This window comes from Pseudophryne corroboree, chromosome 1 (genome assembly GCF_028390025.1).
Source record: "Pseudophryne corroboree isolate aPseCor3 chromosome 1, aPseCor3.hap2, whole genome shotgun sequence".
In the NCBI taxonomy this organism is placed as follows: domain Eukaryota; kingdom Metazoa; phylum Chordata; class Amphibia; order Anura; family Myobatrachidae; genus Pseudophryne; species Pseudophryne corroboree.
The window spans coordinates 349,335,839-349,354,602 of NC_086444.1; the positions used below are offsets into that span (position 1 = coordinate 349,335,839).

At 47.6% G+C, this 18,764-nt stretch overlaps 1 protein-coding gene across 5 annotated transcripts in view; it reads left to right on the plus strand.

Annotated features, from left to right (window-relative positions):
- TRMT2A (tRNA methyltransferase 2 homolog A) overlaps positions 1-18,764 on the plus strand; it is a 110,252-nt gene that overhangs the window by 1,019 nt on the left and 90,469 nt on the right. The window lies entirely within an intron of this gene.

Consider the following 18,764-nt stretch of genomic DNA (forward strand, 5'->3'; position numbering starts at 1 on the left):
CACCTTTTCCTTCTCTGCTCCAAGCTATAGATATATTTAAGATATTTTATTATTTCTAGGTAAGTTTTGTGATGTAGGCCATACAACATTTTAGTTGCCCTTCTTTGACCGCTCTCTAATGTATTTATATTTCTTACTGGAGATATGTGGCGGGATGTAATGGAGTCCGAGATCGCCGGAGGTGTGAGTTGCCGGCCAGTCTCAGATAGTTTTTTAAAGGGGCAATCATTTACACGACAAAACCCTGCCTTGTAAGTTATTGTCCCTTAAAGTCCCAGATTGACCGGCATCCCACACCTCCAGCAATCTCGGACTCCATTACATCCCGCCGATGGTCTCCAGAACTGGACACCATATTCCACAAAAGCCCGTACCAGTGACCTATACAGTGTGTGCTTCATACCCCTCTTCCATGTAACCAAATGCACGCGCTTAGAGCAAGGTGCAGACACATCCTTTCTTTTTTCTTTTTAAGTGTGTTTTGCGATGCCCTTCAGTTGGCTTGGTGCTGGCTACATCTGATTTGCCAAATCCATCTCACACTCCCAAGCATGCAATATATAACTGCTACTACTGTAGCTTTATTAGAGTGTAATGAACTTTCATGTTAAGAAATAAAAGCTATTTTCTGACAGTGTTTGGGGAGGGGAAGGCTAATGGTATGTGCAGACTTAGTACAAATTCTATAATGCTTCTTCTTTAATTTGCATTTAACAGGTTCCATGTGACTTGAGTACTTACTGATGTGTCCTCATACATCTACCCGCAATACGCCACGCAGCGCGAGATGCCTGGCATGAGTGAGCCACCAGGTCCCATGCCAGTCTGCTTATGTTAGTTGCTTTTATCTTCTTTTTGCAGAAAATGCATCTTAGTCACAACATAACATGGCCAGGATGCACGAGGAGACTGTTGATTAATTTGATATGACACTTGTATATTGTGTGCGACTGAGTCTGTATACTGCACAAAACATGTATTGGGGTAAAAAAGCTGTAGCTCCTACATTTGTAGCACTTTGAATGCAGATTCAGAGACTCAGTAACTCACAGATATACAAGTGTTGTATATCAAATGAATCAGCACAGTCTCTTCGTGTGTCCTGATTGCATTACATTGCGACTAAAGGGCCCTACAGACATGGCTATACGCCGCTGAGCTGCCCGACCGCCGATACGGCAGAAGGGCGACCTGGCGGCGGGGGAGAAGTGACGGGGGGAGTGAAGTTTCTTCACTCCCCCCATCACTCGGCTCCACAGAAGTGCAGGCAAATATGGACGAGATCGTCCATATTGGCCTGCATGCACAGCCAACGGGGCACCAGTGATGAACGAGCCCGGGGCCGCGCATCGTTCATCGCTGTTGCCTCCACACTGCACAATATGAACGTTGTCTCGTTCATTAATGAACGAGATCGTTCATATCTTGCAGTCATAACGCTCAGTGTGTAGGGCCTATAAGACGCCCAATGCTAGAAGATTCTTATGCGACCTTGCATGCAAAGAGGGGCTGTTTGACGTGACTGCAGCAAAGATGTATAAGGACATATCTATAGCTTCATTTTCTGGCCTTTTACTATAGTTTGTGAATTGTCATATGAATTCTGTTATGTCTTTTTTTTCCCCCCTATCTTTTGTACTCTCCTCCATGCACCTAAAGTAAAGATTACATTTCTAGCAGTTTAAAGTCTGCTTGAAAAAAACAAAAAAGGAGCTGTCTAGCAGTTTGAAATTTGAACCGCTCTTAAGATCTTAAGTAGCTATAGCACTGCTGTTGGTGTCTTCAAAAAGAAAAAAATATTAGTTACGTAACACAGTACTTCCACACTGTACTTCAGCAAAACTATTTTTGACATACCGCTGTGACATTTGTTACTTTGTATCAAGTAAAATTGATAGTTCTTCTGGCCTCACAGACACAGTGAGTTGAGTTACTATTGCAAAATACAATCATATTTATGCAGTTTATGTTTCAATTTAAAATTAGAAACAAAACATTAGTGTTATATGGCACTCGTGATATATAGTAGGATATTGCTGATCTGTAAATAGTATCCTACAAACTCTGTGTTACACCAAGAGAGATATTCGTGACACACCTTATGGGGGCTATTCAATTATTTTACCCCCAAGGTGCTGAGCAGAAATGTACAATAAGTCCTCATTTTGGGAGTTTACCCGCATTATGTGGTTAAACCTTTTTGTACTTCTGGGCATGCACTTATGCCCACTGCGGGAAACAATTGAAATGCGCCAATGGGTGCCCATAAAACAATTTAACCCCCCCCCCCCCATGATGTATACATTAAGAGGTAGCTCCAGACTGCTGTAAGATACAACCACACTTCAAAAAATAATGAAGTAAAATAATAAATGAGGTAGTAATTTCTGCTGGCTACTGAAAGGATCTTGGAAATAAATATTCTGTGCTAATGATTAATGCCAATGCCTTCTGTTTGTGAATCTAGCAAATTCTAATACCTGTACGATCCATCTTTCATGTCATGTCACATAGTAATAATGGCCTTGTGGCACGCCGAACCTTCCATCCTTCTAGCTCTCCCTGTACTGTGAACAGGAGTCATGCGCATGACATCTATTCACCCGGTAGTGAGTGTTCATCCACAACTGTTTTTCCCTGCGGACACTGTGCACCACTACGGGGAGGGAGGGGGTGGGCTGACTGACTGGACAGAAAGAAACACACTATCCCCACTAACCCAATACATACAGCAACAGCACAGCAGGAGGTGGGGTGCTGCGGGCCATAATCGCAGGGCACATCTTGGTACAGCCGAGCAAGTACGTTATGAAATGCAGTAATGTAACCTGCTGAAACAAATTTTACAACAATATAGCCAATGTGAGATACAAGCAGTCCGGAGATATTATATACGAAAAAATAGATCCTTGCTGCTTCTCTCTGTTTATGTGTAAATGTAAGTGCTATTTGATAAGAACGGTCAACTTTTTTTCCTTTCTTTTTCTTCCTTTTTCTCTTTCATCCACTAGGGGACACTGGAGATCTTAGTCAGCTGGGGGTGTGAGGGATGCAGACCGGAGGTAGTACAATGTAATAAATTTGTATGCACAGCTGGCTCATCCCCCTTCACGCTCCCCAATTCTTCCAGTTTGAAAAATTGTGCTGGAGGTAGCAGCACAGGAAAGGAGCGCTAGCTCCATAAGAAGTTTTTCTCTTACGTCCTAGAGGATGCTGGGGACTCCAAAAGGACCATGGGGTATAGACGGGATCCGCAGGAGCTTGGGCACACTAAAAAGACTTAAGACTGGGTGTGAACTGGCTCCTCCCTCTATGCCCCTCCTCCAGACCTCAGTTAGACTTTGTGCCCAGGAGTGACTGAATGCACACTAGGGGAGCTCTACAGAGTTTCTCTTGAAAAGACTTTTGTTAGGTTTTTTATTTTCAGGGAGACCTGCTGGCTACAGTCTCCCTGCAGCGTGGGAGTGAGGGGAGAGAAGCGGGACCTACTTCTGTGAGTTTCAAGGATCTGCTTCTCGGCTACTGGACACCATTAGCTCCAGAGGGTTCGATCACTTGGTGCGCCTAGCTGCTTGTTCCCGGAGCCACGCCGTCACCCCCTCACAGAAGCCAGAAGAAAGAAGTCGGGTGAGTATGAGAAGATCAGAAGACTTCAGTAACGGAAGGTAAAGCACAGCGGTAACGCTGTGCTCCATGCTCCCACACACATCACCAACGGTATTCACTGGGTGCAGGGCGCTGGGGGGGGGGGGTCGCCCTGGGCAGCATGTCACTGGAGCTTGTTTGGGGCGGCAGAAAGATTGTGGGTGCCTCGGCACCGTGTACAGACCCCCGCCGGCATTTTTACTCAGTTTTGAATTTGGCGGGCCGAAGCGCTCCGGGAAGGGGCTGAGGGATAGACGCTGGCGGGACCTCCACGCTTCTCCAAGTAACGGGGGGGCATTTTCAGAGGGGGGCCGCAGTGTGGTGCTTTATAGTGGCATAAGGCAGCGCTGGGTACATATATCGTTTTTTGCGATATATGGGCGCTGGGGTGTCAGCTGGCATACTCCCTCTGTGTCCTCTATCTGGGCTTTATTGTAGGCCTGTCACCTAGCAGGGACGTTCTGTGTGTTGTGGTGTGTCGGTACTATGTGTCGGCATGTCTGAGGCTGAAGGTTATTCACCGGAGGAGTTTATTGGGGGAGCGGATGCGGGGCTAGAGTTGGGACTGTCGACGCAGCCGACACCTGATTTGCTAGCATTGCTCAGTACGATAAACTCTAATGTAGCTTCCTTATCAAAAAGGTTAGATAAGTCTGAGGCACAGACACAGGTGTGGAAAAAGTCCATGGAAGAAGCTTTGTCTCAGGTACAGACCCCATCCGGGTCGCAAAAGAGGCCATTTACTCAAGTGGTAGATACTGATACCGACACGGACTCTGATTCCGACATCGATTTCACTGAGGCAGCGTTACATCCACGTTTAGTTAAGAGTATTCAGTACATGATTGTGGCTATAAAGGATGTGTTGCAGATTTCTGATGAACCTGCGGTTCAGGAAACAAGGATTTGATTGTTCAAGGGAAAAAAACCTGAGGTAAAATGTCCCCCCTCTAATGAAATGAATACTCTTTGTGAAAAGGCTTGGGAGTCGCCGGATAAGAAATGGCAGATTCCCAAGAGAATTTACATGGCGTATCCTTTCCCCTCTGAGGACAGGGAAAAATGGGAGGCATCTCCAAATGTTGACAAAGCTTTATCTCGTTTGTCTAAGAAAGTGGCACTTCCGTCTCCTGACACGGCAGCTCTCAAAGATCCGGCGGACCGCAAGCTGGAGACGTCTCTGAAGTCCATTTTCGCTAATTCGGGTGCATTGCTCAGACCCGCTGTGGCGTCTGTATGGATGAGTAGTGCTATTGCTAAATGGGCTGAGAATTTAGCTAATGATATAGATACTCTTGATAAAGATAATGTCCTTCTAACTCTCGGTTATATTAAGGACGCGGCAGATTACATAAAAGATGCGGCGAGGGACGTCTGTCTCTTGGGTTCAAGAACCAATGCCATGTCGATATCAGCCTGGAGGGCCCTGTGGATCCATCAATGGAACGCTGATGCCGACTCCAAGAGGGCTATGGAAGCGCTACCCTTCAAAGGTACTGTCTTGTTTGGGGACGGCTTGGCTGACCTGGTCTCGACCGCGACTGCGGGTAAGTCGTCTTTTCTTCCTTATGTTCCCACCCAACAGTAAAAGGCACCACATCAGCACATGCAGTCCTTTCGTCACAATAAATACAGGCGTGGAAAAGGCTCGTCCTTCCTCGCTTTAAAAGGTAGAGGAAGGGGAAGGAAACCTTCTGCAGGTTCGGGCGCCCAGGACCAAAAGTCCTCCCCTGCTGCTACCAAGTCCACCGCATGACGCTGGGGCTTCCCTGGGGGAGTTCGAACCGGTGGGGGGCCGTCTTCGAATTTTCAGTCAGGTCTGGATTCAATCAGGCCTGGATCCCTGGGTACTAGAGATCGTGTCTCAGGGATACAAACTGGAGTTTCAGGAGATGCCCCCTCACCGGTTCTTCATTTCGGCATTACCAGTAGTTCTTCCGGACAGGAAGGTGGTGCTAGCAGCGATTCAAAAACTGTGTCTACAGAGGGTCATTACTCCCGTTCCCTCGTCTCAGCGGGGGGAGGGGTTCTACTCGAGCCTCTTTGTTGTGCCGAAACCGGACGGTTCGGTCAGACCAATTCTAAATCTGAAATCCCTCAATCCATACTTGAAAGTTTTCAAGTTCAAGATGGAATCCCTTCGAGCTGTGATCTCCAGCCTAGCAGGGGGGGATTTTATGGCGTCAGTCGACATATAGGATGCCTACTTACATGTCCCGATATATCCTCCGCATCAGGTTTTCCTCAGGTTTGCGATACAGGATTCTCATTACCAATTTCAGACGTTGCTGTTTGGGCTTTCCACGGCTCCGAGGATTTTCACTAAGGTCATGGCGGAAATGATGGTTCTTCTTCGCAAACAAGGGGTTTCAATTATCCCGTACTTGGACGATCTCCTGATAAAGGCGAGGTCCAAGGAACGATTGCTGAAAAGTGTAGAGTTGTCTCTATCGGTTCTGCGACAGCACGGATGGGTCCTCAATTTGCCGAAATCCCAGTTGATTCCGACCACTCGGCTTACTTTTCTGGGCATTATTCTGGACACGGAGTTACAGAAGGTATTCCTTCCAGAAGAAAAGGCTCTGGAATTGCAGACGATGGTCAGAGAACTTCTGAAGCCGTCAAGTGTGTCGATCCATCATTGTACTCTGGTTCTGGGGAAGATGGTTGCGGCGTACGAAGCCATTCCATACAGCAGATTTCACGCCCGCGTGTTTCAGTGGGACTTGCTGAGCAAATGGTCCGGGTCTCATCTACACATTCACCGGAAGATAAGTCTATCTCCCAGAGCCAGAATTTCTCTCCTGTGGTGGCTACAAACTCATCACCTCCTGGGGGGGGACGCCGATTCGGTATCCAGGAGTGGGTACTTCTGACAACAGATGCAAGTCGCTGGGGCGCAGTCACCCAAGGAAGAAATTTCCAGGGAAAATGGTCGCTCCAGGAAGCCTGTCTCCACATAAATGTTCTAGAGTTAAGAGCCATTTACAACGGCCTGCTCCAAGCAAGAAGTCTTCTTCAGGGTCGACCGGTCCTGGTACAGTCAGACAACATCACAGCGGTGGCCCATATAAACCGGCAAGGCGGAACGAGGAGCAGAGCGGCAATGGCGGAGGCCACAAAGATACTTCGCTGGGCGGAACAACACGTCAGCGCACTGTCAGCAGTTTTCCTACCGGGGGTGTACAACTGGGAAGCGGATTTCCCCAGCAGACACGACCTCCATCCGGGAGAGTGGGCTCTGCACCAAGAGGTTTTTGCAGAAGTGACAAGACGCTGGGGAATTCCGTTGATAGACATGATGGCGTCTCGGCTCAACAAGAAGCTCCCGAGGTATTGTTCCAGGTCAAGGGACCCACAAGCCACGGCGGTGGACGCCCTGGTGTCTCAGTGGGTTTTCCAGTCGGTGTATGTGTTCCCTCCTCTTCCTCTCATTCCAAAGGTGCTGGGGATCATTCGTCGAGCAAGGGTTCAGGCGATTCTCGTCGTTCCAGATTGGCCAAGAAGGGCCTGGTACCCGGATCTTCAGGACTTTCTGGTGGAAGATCCTTGGCCGCTTCCTCTAAGAGAGGATCTGTTGTTACAGGGTCCATGCGTGTTTCCGGACTTACCGCGGCTGCGTTTGACGGCATGGAGGTTGAGCGCCAGATCTTAGCTCGTAGGGGTATTCCCTGGGAGGTCATTCCAACTCTCATTAAGGCTAGGAAAGAGGTTACGGCGAAACACTATCACCGTATCTGGAGGAAATATGTTTCCTGGTGTGAGGTTAAAAAGTCTCCTGCGGAGGATTTTCACTTGGGTCGTTTTCTCCACTTTTTACAGGCGGGTGTAGATGCAGGCCTGAAATTGGGCTCCATCAAAGTGCAAATTTCGGCTTTGTCTATTTTCTTTCAAAAAGTTAGCTGCCCTCCCAGAGGTTCAGACTTTTGTGAAGGGTGTAATGCGTATCAATCCACCGTTTGTACCGCCTGTAGCGCCATGGGACCTTGATGTCGTCTTGCGGTTCCTCGTCTTCCTGGTTTGAACCTTTGCGGACGGTTGAATTAAAATTTCTCACTTGGAAGGTAGTTATGCTTTTGGCGCTGGCATCTGCCAGGCGAGTATCGGAATTGGCAGCTTTATCTCATAAGAGTCCGTACTTGATTTTTCATGCGGATAGGGCGGAATTGAGGACTCGTCAACAATTTCTACCAAAGATGGTTTCGTCATTTCACATTAACCAACCTATTGTGGTTCCGGTAGCTACGGAAGAAGTGGCGATTCCAAAATCTCTGGATGTTGTAAGAGCGTTAAAAGTTTACGTTTCTAGGACAGCTGTTACTAGGAAAACTGAAGCGTTGTTTGTTTTGTATGCAGCCAACAAGGTTGGTCATCCCGCGTCAAAACAGACTATTGCACGCTGGATTTGTGGTACGATCCAGCAAGCTCATTCTTCGGTGGGATTGCTGGTGCCGAAGTCGATTTAAAGCCCATTCTACCAGAAAGGTGGGCTGATCTTGGGCGGCTGCCCGAGGTGTTTCGGTACTACAGCTTTGCCGAGCGGCTACTTGGTCAGGTTCGAACACTTTTGCTAAATTCTATAAGTTCGATACCCTAGCCTAGCCGATGAGGACCTGGCGTTTGCTCAGTCGGTGCTGCAGAGTCGTCCGCACTCTCCCGCGCGTTCTGGAGCTTTGGTATAATCCCCATGGTCCTTTTGGAGTCCCCAGCATCCTCTAAGACAGGGGTTCTCAAACTCGGTCCTCAGGACCCCACACAGTGCATGTTTTGCAGGTAACCCAGCAAGTGCACAGGTGTATTAATTACTCACAGACACATTTTAAAAGGTCCACAGGTGGAGCTAATTATTTCACTTGTGATTCTGTGAGGAGACCTGCAAAACATGCACCGTGTGGGGTCCTGAGGACCGAGTTTGAGAACCTGTGCTCTAAGACGTAAGAGAAAATAGGATTTTGGTACTCGCCGTTAAATCCTTTTCTCCTAGTCCGTAGAGGATGCTGGGTGCCCGTCCCAGTGCAGACTATTACTGGCATTATATAGTTTCTTACTGGTTAAGTTAGTTTATACACGATTTGTGTATTGGTTTGTTGCAGCTGGTTGCTGGAGTTTTTTGCATACTGTTACTCTGGTTTTGCGTTATTCCGGTTGTATGGTATGTTTATGGTGTGGGCTGGTAATTTGGTAGCCCTTAGTTATGACAAAAATCTTTCCTTGTAATGTCCGTCTCTCCTGGGCACAGTTCCTTTAACTGAGGTCTGGAGGAGGGGCATAGAGGGAGGAGCCAGTTCACACCCAGTCTTAAGTCTTTTTAGTGTGCCCAAGCTCCTGCGGATCCCGTCTATACCCCATGGTCCTTTTGGAGTCCCCAGCATCCTCTACGGACTAGGAGAAAAGGATTTAACGGTGAGTACCAAAATCCCATTTTTTTTTCTATAATATTATTTCTGTGGTCTGATCCAACCTAGCTGGAAGGAGGGTGAAGGCTCCCAAAAACTGTACTAACAGTTTCAGTGAGACAAAGATCCAGTTGGAAGGGATCAGCATCTCACACAGAGGATCTCAAGTAAAGAGCAGTGAGTAATGGCACTTGCAGCACATGTTGTTATTCTCCCCGCTGCCAGTGTTAGTCAGTCAGGGAAGCGGAGCTCACGGAGGGGGATCTTGCGGCAGGGACATATATGCAGCCAGACAGGCTCCACATTGGTGGTCGCGTCCAGCGGGGGGAACTGCGGGCACAAACAGGCGCGCTGGTGTATAGACGTGCTGCTGCAGAGGCACTGATAGCAGGCGGATAGGAGCCTCTGAGGTAATCTAATAGGACCATCTCTCGGCGGACTAGCAGAGACGTGCTCATAGCAGTCGGATGGCAGCCGCTGAGGTAATCTAAGGGGATCTGACTGATGAAGCCGCCGACATTTATAGGCGGAGAAACGCGTCTTACTTGATCCTACTTACCCGCAATTAGCACACCACAAGCCTGCCTCATCACGCTGGGGAAAAGCGCTAAAGACCTCTGGATAAGGCTCCTAGAAAGGTACTTGAGCACCAGAGCCGGGAGTGGAAAGAAACGGAACCCAGGAGGAAATGTGGTAATGATGTGCATATAATATGGCCATGTTTTAAATACCAGCTGAGATGCATGAATAACTTATGCCGCTTTGAGAGAAATATTTCTATATGTGCACGCTAAATCAGCTAATGAGTAACCAATTGATACTCCCAAGGGGGAGAAACTATTAATCCAGTGATACTCCCAAGGGGGAGAAAAAAACCATTGAGACTCTGCACTATATTTTAATTTATCTGGAAGCAAAGTTTACTGTGTTTCAAGGCAGTGTGGACTCTTTTCCATTATACAGCTTGAATAAGAGACTTTTGCAACAATTGTTTCAACGTAGTAACGAATTATCAATGTCTCCAGCGTGAGCTGTTAGAACAACTCAGTATTCTTATAGAGGTTGGAGACCCAGTAACACTGAAATGAAACAGTGCGAGCTAATTATATTCAGCTGTTTGTTCTGAGTGTGTGTAGAGAGAAACTATTGCACAGAGCAGAGCATTGAATTGTGCTATTAAATGTGTTATTATTTTTTTTTTATGCATTGCCATGTCTTTTAGATATTAACTTTCTTAAAACTATGTGAAATTAGTTCTAGAGGTAAGGGAAGGAGCTGTTTATTAAATGTAAATGTTGAGGATAATAAAAGTATTTTAATAAGAAATCTACTAGCGCTGTCTGTATTTTTTTATAATCTAAGGGGTCCTTTCTCGGCGGGCAAGCTGATTATTAGGGGCTAATAGGCAGTGGCTCTGGGGTTATAGCCGCACTGTAAATGTTGAGGCTGCGATGTGAATCAAATATTTCAGTGGCAGCCATTTTGTGGTTTTTTTTTGGCCAGGCGCGCTTTTAGAGAGCGCAGTCCTCTCTGAGGGTGAGATCATATAGATTCTGTCAGAGGCCACAAGGAAAATTGCAGGCAAAACAAAACAGATGTTTATGTATAATAATGGCGCTGGCTCTGAGAGAGTTTTATAAGCTCTATTACTAAAGATCTTTCTGAAATACAGTACTTAAGAGTTTTTGTTTTGTTTTTCTTCAGAAGGGACTCTGCTGACAGGTCCTGAGGAAGAGGAGCAAACAGAATTTTCTCACAAATCAAGCAGTTGGTGGTGTGGGGGCTGTAAACGTCGGGCTTGTTAAGAAATAATTTTTTTTCATTGCACCCTATATTCCTACGGTCTTTCTCCTCCTGTTCTAATAGGGTGAAAGTACTGCTGATTTGTGTGTGTGTGTGTGTGTGTGTTAGTTAACATGTCTAAAGCACCAACCAAGACCACAAAAACTTGCTATGTATGTTCAAAATGTGAAAAAAAGAGCACTAATGTTGGCAGCACCGGGGTGTGCGACACATGTTTGGGAATGGATGTTCAACCTGGGAGCGGTGGTCCGGGTCATGGGAACATGCCCTGGCAGATATTTTTAAGGAAATGGCAGCATCCCACAAGCAACATTTAGAATGGGCTGCGGGTTTTTCCGAGACTAAGGTAGAGAAAAATGTACGTAAAGCTGTAAAGAGACCCTTCCCTCTCCTGCAAGAAGAGTCGGAAGAGGACCTTCATGTCCCAATTTGGACCCCACACTATTTACGGTTTGCAGTGGGCAAGACTCATTACCAGTTCAGAGCTCTACCGTTTGGCCTATCATCAGCCCTGAGAGTCTTCACAAAGATCATGGCAGCAAAATTGAGATTGTTAGAAGTAACGATAATACTGAGTCTGGATGACCTTACTTATCAAGGCCCCCTCTCAGGACCAGTTGATCCGGGATGCTCAGATCACTCATATGTTTCTGATTTGACATGGCTGGATCGTGAATTAAAAAAAATCCAATCTGCAACTGACGCAGAGGATTAAATTCCTGGGTATCCTTTTATATACGATACAACTGAAGGTGTTTCTCCCAGAAGACAAGATTTGAGACATAAAGGAGATGGTACATCAGGTTCTACAGAACCAGACGGTATGTCTGCATCTTTGTGTACAGCTTCTAGGGAAGATGGTAGCATCCTTCGACGCGATCTAATACAGCAGACCACATTCCAGACCTTTTCAGCTGAATCTGATTGCTCAAGGGACAGGCATGCATTTACTTCACCGAAGGATTCGCTTGTCGCCCCAGGCCAGGACCTCGTTAATTTGGTGGTCCGTCCACGGGAACCTAGTGGCAGGAAAGAGGTTTGGAATCTGGGATTGGAAGACTTTGACAACAGAGGCCAGTTTCAGAGGATGGGGAGCAGTACTAGACAGCCATCAGGAAGATGGTCACTGCACGAGATCAGTCTCCCAATAAATGTACTTGGGGCGAAGAGCCATTTGCAATGCACTTCTTCTGGGGAAAGACCTAGTATGGGCTCAGCACATAAGAGTGCAGTCGGGCAATGTGACGGCGACAGCATACCTAAACTGTCGGAGGAACAAGAAGCCGCATGGCTTTAAAAGAGGCCACAAAGATTCTGTCTTGGACAGAAAAGCGAAACATAATACTGTCGGCAGTCTTCATTCCAGGAGTGGACAATTGGGAATCGGACTACCTCAGTCATCAGGATGTGCATCCAGGGGAGTGGTGTCTACACCCACAGGTATTCAAGGCAGTGGTACGACAATGGGGTCTACCGCAATTAGACATAAAGGCCTCTCGGAACAACCATCAGCTGCCAAGATATGTGGCCAGGACGAGGGATCCAGCAGCATAGGCGGTTGATGCGCTGGCGATTCCCTGGACATACGAACTGGTGTACATCTTCCCGCCGTTTCCCCTATTACCAAGAATGTTGAAAAAGGTGAAACGGGAAAGAGCATGGGTGATTTTAGTAGCACCAGAATGGCCTCACAGAAGTTGGTACTCTGACCTGAGGGGGCTCCTGGCGGAAGATCCTTGGAAACGGCCGCAGAGGGAGGACCTGTTGTCACAAGGACCATTCCTTCACCCTGATCTGAACAGTCTACATTTGACGGCGTGGCTCTTGAGACCAGGATACTAAGAGACAGGGGTATCCCGAAATCGGCTATTCCTACCATGTTAGCTGCAAGGAAGCCAGTCACTGCAGCACACTACTATAGAATCTGGAAGAAGTACATGTACTGGTTCCAGCTTAAGGGTTGGAATCCTAGAGAGTTCCACCTTACTAGACTGTTGAGGTTTCTCCAAAGGGGTTTGGATGGAAGTTTGAGATTGGGATCCTTGAAGGTACAGGTCTCTGCCCTCTCGACCTTTTTATCTGCAACGTCTGGCGTCCTTGCAGGAGGTCCAGACATTTTTACAAGGTGGTTTGAGAATACAACTACCTTTTCGTCCTCCCACGGCCCCGTGGGATCTAAATTTAGTGCTAGAATTGTTTAAATCGAGGGGCGTGGCCTGGAGGCTGAAGTGGAAGGAAGCTCATACAAAGAGCTCCACAACAAAAGAATAATAAAACCCCGATATTTCTCCCCCTGTCCTGCAAAACCCCTCTAAAACTAACCCCCCTGACTGTGGGAACACCCCACTGCAGTGGAATAGAGCCGCGGAATCGGGGAGCCGGTATACTGGCTCACGCGGATTGCGGCCTACCCACCACCATAAAGCCGGGGCCTAAATTTTGGAGGCTGACGCAGCGGGCCGGACGGAGTACAAGACCGGAAGGCACCCTCGGAGCACACCTGTTTGTCACCTGGGACCGGACCCACTCCCCGAACCACCACGACACCCGGCGCCACGGCAGAGAAGAGTGGCGGCTGGAGCGCGGACGCCGGGAACCCTGAGCTCCGGAGGCGGCGGCCATCTTGGGTCTCGGGACCCACGGAGCGGGAGCACAGCGAATCGGACGTGCAGCCCGGAGACTCCGTGCAGCAGCAAAGGTGAGCCGCTCCCCTGACTCACCCCCCCCCCCCCCCCCCCCGCTACTGACACCTGCACCACTCCTCGGCAGACGAACGCCGCCGGAGACCTGGAACTAGATACCCGGACAAACGCGGCAGCGCTGCAAACCCTGCCCTGCGGTTGGCCCTTACTGCCCCTCCGGGACTGAGCAGTGGTGGCAAACCCCTGAGGACCCGCTTATCTCTACCTCCCTGACCCACTGATAACCGGGAGTGGAAGGCGAACCCTGCCAACACAGACACAGGGTACCCGCTGCTGGAAACCTGCCGCGTGCACTATACCACACCAGATACCCACCCTCCTAACACCAAGAGGCTTGTTTTCGCATCTCTTAACCCTCGGACAGGGGTGAGACCCGCTACTAGATCACCCACATCTGATCTACCCACGCTGAGCTGAATTGTAATCCACTCACCCACCCCCCACCACTTCCTCCACCGAAACGCACACAAACAAGTGTGCAACAAATGACGGCGGACATTTTGGGTCTTAAAGAAAGTGTGATCCCTGGCATCCTACAGCAACGTGCTGTTATTACCTGCTAGCCCCTTGGATCCCACGCTACCCCTCTACCCAACCTAATACAACACAACCGAGTGCAACAAAAATACATCCCACCACCACAGAAACAATAGTTCCCTGCTTCATAAGTCGAGAATCTAAAACGTCTGAAATCTCTTACCACGTTGGAGGATATATTCCCCACCATGGAAAAATACGTGGCCAAAACACCACGCACGAATAAAAATTCTCAAAACAAAAACAAAACAACGGCCAAAGAAAGGGAACCCAGCCTTGTCCCTCAAGGATCTCCTTATTCACCAAACAGGCAAACCACTGACGACACGATGCCCACCGACGTCCAAGCTAGCCCATCCTCAATACAGAGGGCCAGAGAAATATCAGACATCATATCTCCTTTACTAGACACAAAATTAGCACCCCTAATGGAAGCTATCACGTCAGCAGGAGCGCAACTGACCCAACACACCCAACGCCTGGCTGAAGCCGAAGACCGAATATCTACCTTGGAAGACGACTATCAAACAATCCAATCCCAACAACAAACACATGATAACACCCTAGTGGCCATGACCGACAAGATCGAATATTTAGAAAATCGAAATCGCCGGCCAAACCTACGCCTGATTGGCCTCCCAGAAACCATCAGACAAGCAGATCTAATGGACTTGGTCACGCAATGGCTCCCCACAGCTCTTAATCTACCCTCATCCCCCACCTCATATCTGGTGGAACGAGCCCACCGCATCGGTCCTGACAAACAATTTTCACAATCCTCTTCATCACGTCCCAGGCCAGTCATTTTCAGGCTACTAAACTACCTTGACAAAGTCAAGATCATGGAAGCCTACCGCAAATGCCCTGACCTACGATACAAGGAATCCAAACTTCTTTTGTTTCAGGACTTCTCTTTTCAAGTCTCGACACAACGACGGGAGTTCTCTCCTATATGCAAGGAACTTTATGCCAAAAACATCAGATTTGCCCTTCTGTACCCGGCAAAACTGAGAATCTTCCATGACGGCAAACCTTATTTCTTCGATAACCCAGATTCAGCTCGGAATTTTCTCAAGTCCCTATCGTCACCACAACCTAATCCTCGAATGGACGATGCGGACTGACTTTCTCAAACCCAAGTATCTCCCTCCGTGGTTACATCTTTCTCCCTTGCCCAATGGATAACACATGGTTGATGGTTGTTATATGGTTCTTATCTCCCCCCCCCCCCACTCTACTACTAACCAACCTAAAGCTTCTGTTACAGATGGACGGTTATTACTTCTGTCCTCCTTGGTTCAAAAATTAAAAAAATGTTATGACTGGTGGCCTATACTATATCGGCTACTATTTTCTTTTTGCATTGTTTAGTTATCACATATATACCCTAACTCCGTTAGTTTGCCCGACACATCATTCTAGTCCTCCCCAAGCGAGCTGGGACGGGGGAAAGGACTGTCGTTTATGGCTTCTCCTTCTACGTTCCACTAGAATGGGAATTGGATAATGACAACCCCTAGGGGGACACTGAGGCCTCTAAAGATGGCTCAAAGACGTCCCTTAAGTTACTCATGGAACGTAGAGGGCCTAAACACACCAATCAAGAGGAAAAAGGTATTAACCCACCTCAAAAAGTTTCACCCTGATATAGTGTTCCTACAGGAAACACACTGGCGTCTCAATGATCCCAATACACTTAGAGACACCTGGGTTGGAGACTTCAAAAGCGCTTCCTATATTACTAAAACAAGGGGAGTACTTCTCCTATTTCGCAGATCATTGAACTATAAGATCAAAGACGACTGGGTAGACCCCGAGGGCAGGTTTTTGTTCCTAAAGATAGAGGTTGAAGGTGAACTTTTCACTCTAGCATGTATTTACGCCCCTACAGGACCGAACGCTTTCTTCTTCTCAAACATCTATGTTAAATTGCAGGATTGGACGGAGGGAGTCTTGATCATAGGGGGAGACCTTAATATTGTATTAGACCCATTACTAGATGTATCCGGTGGCCCCAGACAGCTGAATTACAGTAGATCCACGCCACCATCCCTGTCACTGCTGCAAGACTCTTTACAACTACTAGATCCATGGAGATTTCTCCACCCTGACTCTAGAGAATACTCCTTCTCGCACCCACACAATATTCTCCAGACTGGACTACTGGTTAGTACCGTCCTCTGCAATACATAGAATCCTGGACTCCACCATAGCCAATATACTTATATCAGACCATGCTCCCATCACCCTAACAATTAAACTAACCACACCCCAACAATACTCTTATACCTGGTGGTTCCCTGAATACCTTGCCCACTCTGAAGACTTCAAACTCTGCTTGACACAATCATATCTTAACTATACACAGGATAACACAGCCCATGTCAATGACACAAACCTTTTCTGGCAGGCTTCCAAACCCGTCCTCAGAGGACAGATCATTTCCTATGTTGCTGCCAGGAAAAGGCAACTTCGGGAGAGGATGGCAGAGGCGTCCCTCCAGGTAGCCTCGATCTATTCCCAATTACTAGCCGACCCATCCGAGACTAACAGGAAATTATATAAAGACACCAAATCAATATATGACACTCTCTGTGCTGAACAGGCCAAACTATTCCTCTCCTTCCAATCTAATAAATACTTTCGCTGGGGTAATCGCCCAGGGAAGCTGTTAGGTGTTGCATGAGTTTTTACCATGTTTGCTAAGTACATCTCCTCAATTAGAGATACAGACGGACCCCCCTCAACGACACAAGAACAGATTAGTGGCACTTTCCTAACTTTCTTTGAGAAATTATACACCGCACCACCTGACAACCCCATAGCAGGCATGGATTTTTTGACACAGGCAAACCTCCCCACACTCTCTGAGAGCGATAGAGACCTACTTACCAGCCCCGTCACTGCAGCAGAATTGGAATCAACCATCAAATCCCTCACAAATGGGAAATCCCCCAGGACCCGACGGCATGTCGGCGTCCTATTACAAATTACTCCTCCCACACTTAAGCGAACACCTTAGGCGATTATATAATGCGCTTTTGGAGGGACATCCCGCCCCAACAGATTTTAACACGGCCCGAGTCATAGTCCTCCCTAAACCTAATAAGGATCATACTTTAGTATCATCCTATCGCCCAATCTCACTGTTGAACCAAGACTTTAAAATCTTTACAAAGATTCTTGCCACCCGTCTCCAAGCAGTCCTACCAAAACTACTACATCCTGCCCAGACAGGATTCATGCGTAATAGACACTCAGTACACAATGTTAGCTCTTTTCTGGCAGCTATGTATAAAACCCACGACTCATCGGAGCTAGACAATATGGTACTGAGCTGTGACGCAGACAAAGCCTTTGACCGAGTGTCCTGGGCCCACATAGATTACTTAGACTTCAAAACTTTGGCACTGCTTTTGTCAAGGTGTTTCATATCATCTATCAAACACCACAAGCCTTTCTGACGGTGAATGGCCACAATTCAAGATTATTCTCCTTATACCGCGGCACCAGACAAGGCTGCCCCCTATTATTCAATTTAGCCTTGGACCCCCTCCTTCGCCACTTCTGCAGAGAAAATAGATGGCACGGCATAAAACTGGCCAATCACGAAATCAAATTCTCAGCATTTGCAGATGACATCCTACTTTACTTTAGCAATCCCCGAAAAGCCATGCCGTACCTACTTGACATCCTAGACTCATTTGAACTAGTTTCTGGCTTTAAAATTAATCCCTCCAAAACAGAAGCCTTAGCCTTCTTTCCCTCAATAAAAACAGGCTGGGGAGAAACTTTTCCATTCCACTGGGCCACAAACAATTGCATTACTTACCTAGGGATTAAATTCCCTGACCACCCATCCAAACTATACTCGCTTAATCTCCCCCCACTATTGGCCAGGACATATACAGACTTCGCCAGATGGTCCCACCTTCCCCTTACGTACACTGGCAGGAGCCATTTGTACAAAATAAGTTTCCCCCGCCTCCTTTATGTACTACAGATGCTCCCACTGATCCCGCCCAAACACATACTAGCCCAATTAGACAAAGCACTGTCCAAATTTTTTTGGGCGGATAAACACCCTAGATTCTCATTATTCAAACTACGCCAACCTCGCTCTCTCGGAGGCCTTAATTTACCATGCCTTTACTCCTACGCCTTGGCAGCCAACTACAGGATCGCTTTGGACTGGATTGGCGGACGCGATATATATGCTAACACACAGTTGGAACAGTCTTTCGTCCCGTCCCAGACCCTGGTATCCTTACTACACACCCGCCTCCATGCCACACTGCGTGTCAGACAACATACTAATTTCCTCTACCTGCGCTGCATGGAGACAGACCCGGTCTCAACTGAAAATATCACAATATACATCATTATTTTCTCTGACGTCCTAGTGGATGCTGGGAACTCCGTAAGGACCATGGGGAATAGCGGCTCCGCAGGAGACTGGGCACAAAAAGTAAAAGCTTTAGACTAGCTGGTGTGCACTGGCTCCTCCCCCTATGACCCTCCTCCAAGCCTCAGTTAGATTTTTGTGCCCGAACGAGAAGGGTGCAAGCTAGGTGGCTCTCCTGAGCTGCTTAGAAGTAAAAATTTAAATAGGTTTTTTATTTTCAGTGAGTCCTGCTGGCAACAGGCTCACTGCATCGTGGGACTAAGGGGAGAAGAAGCG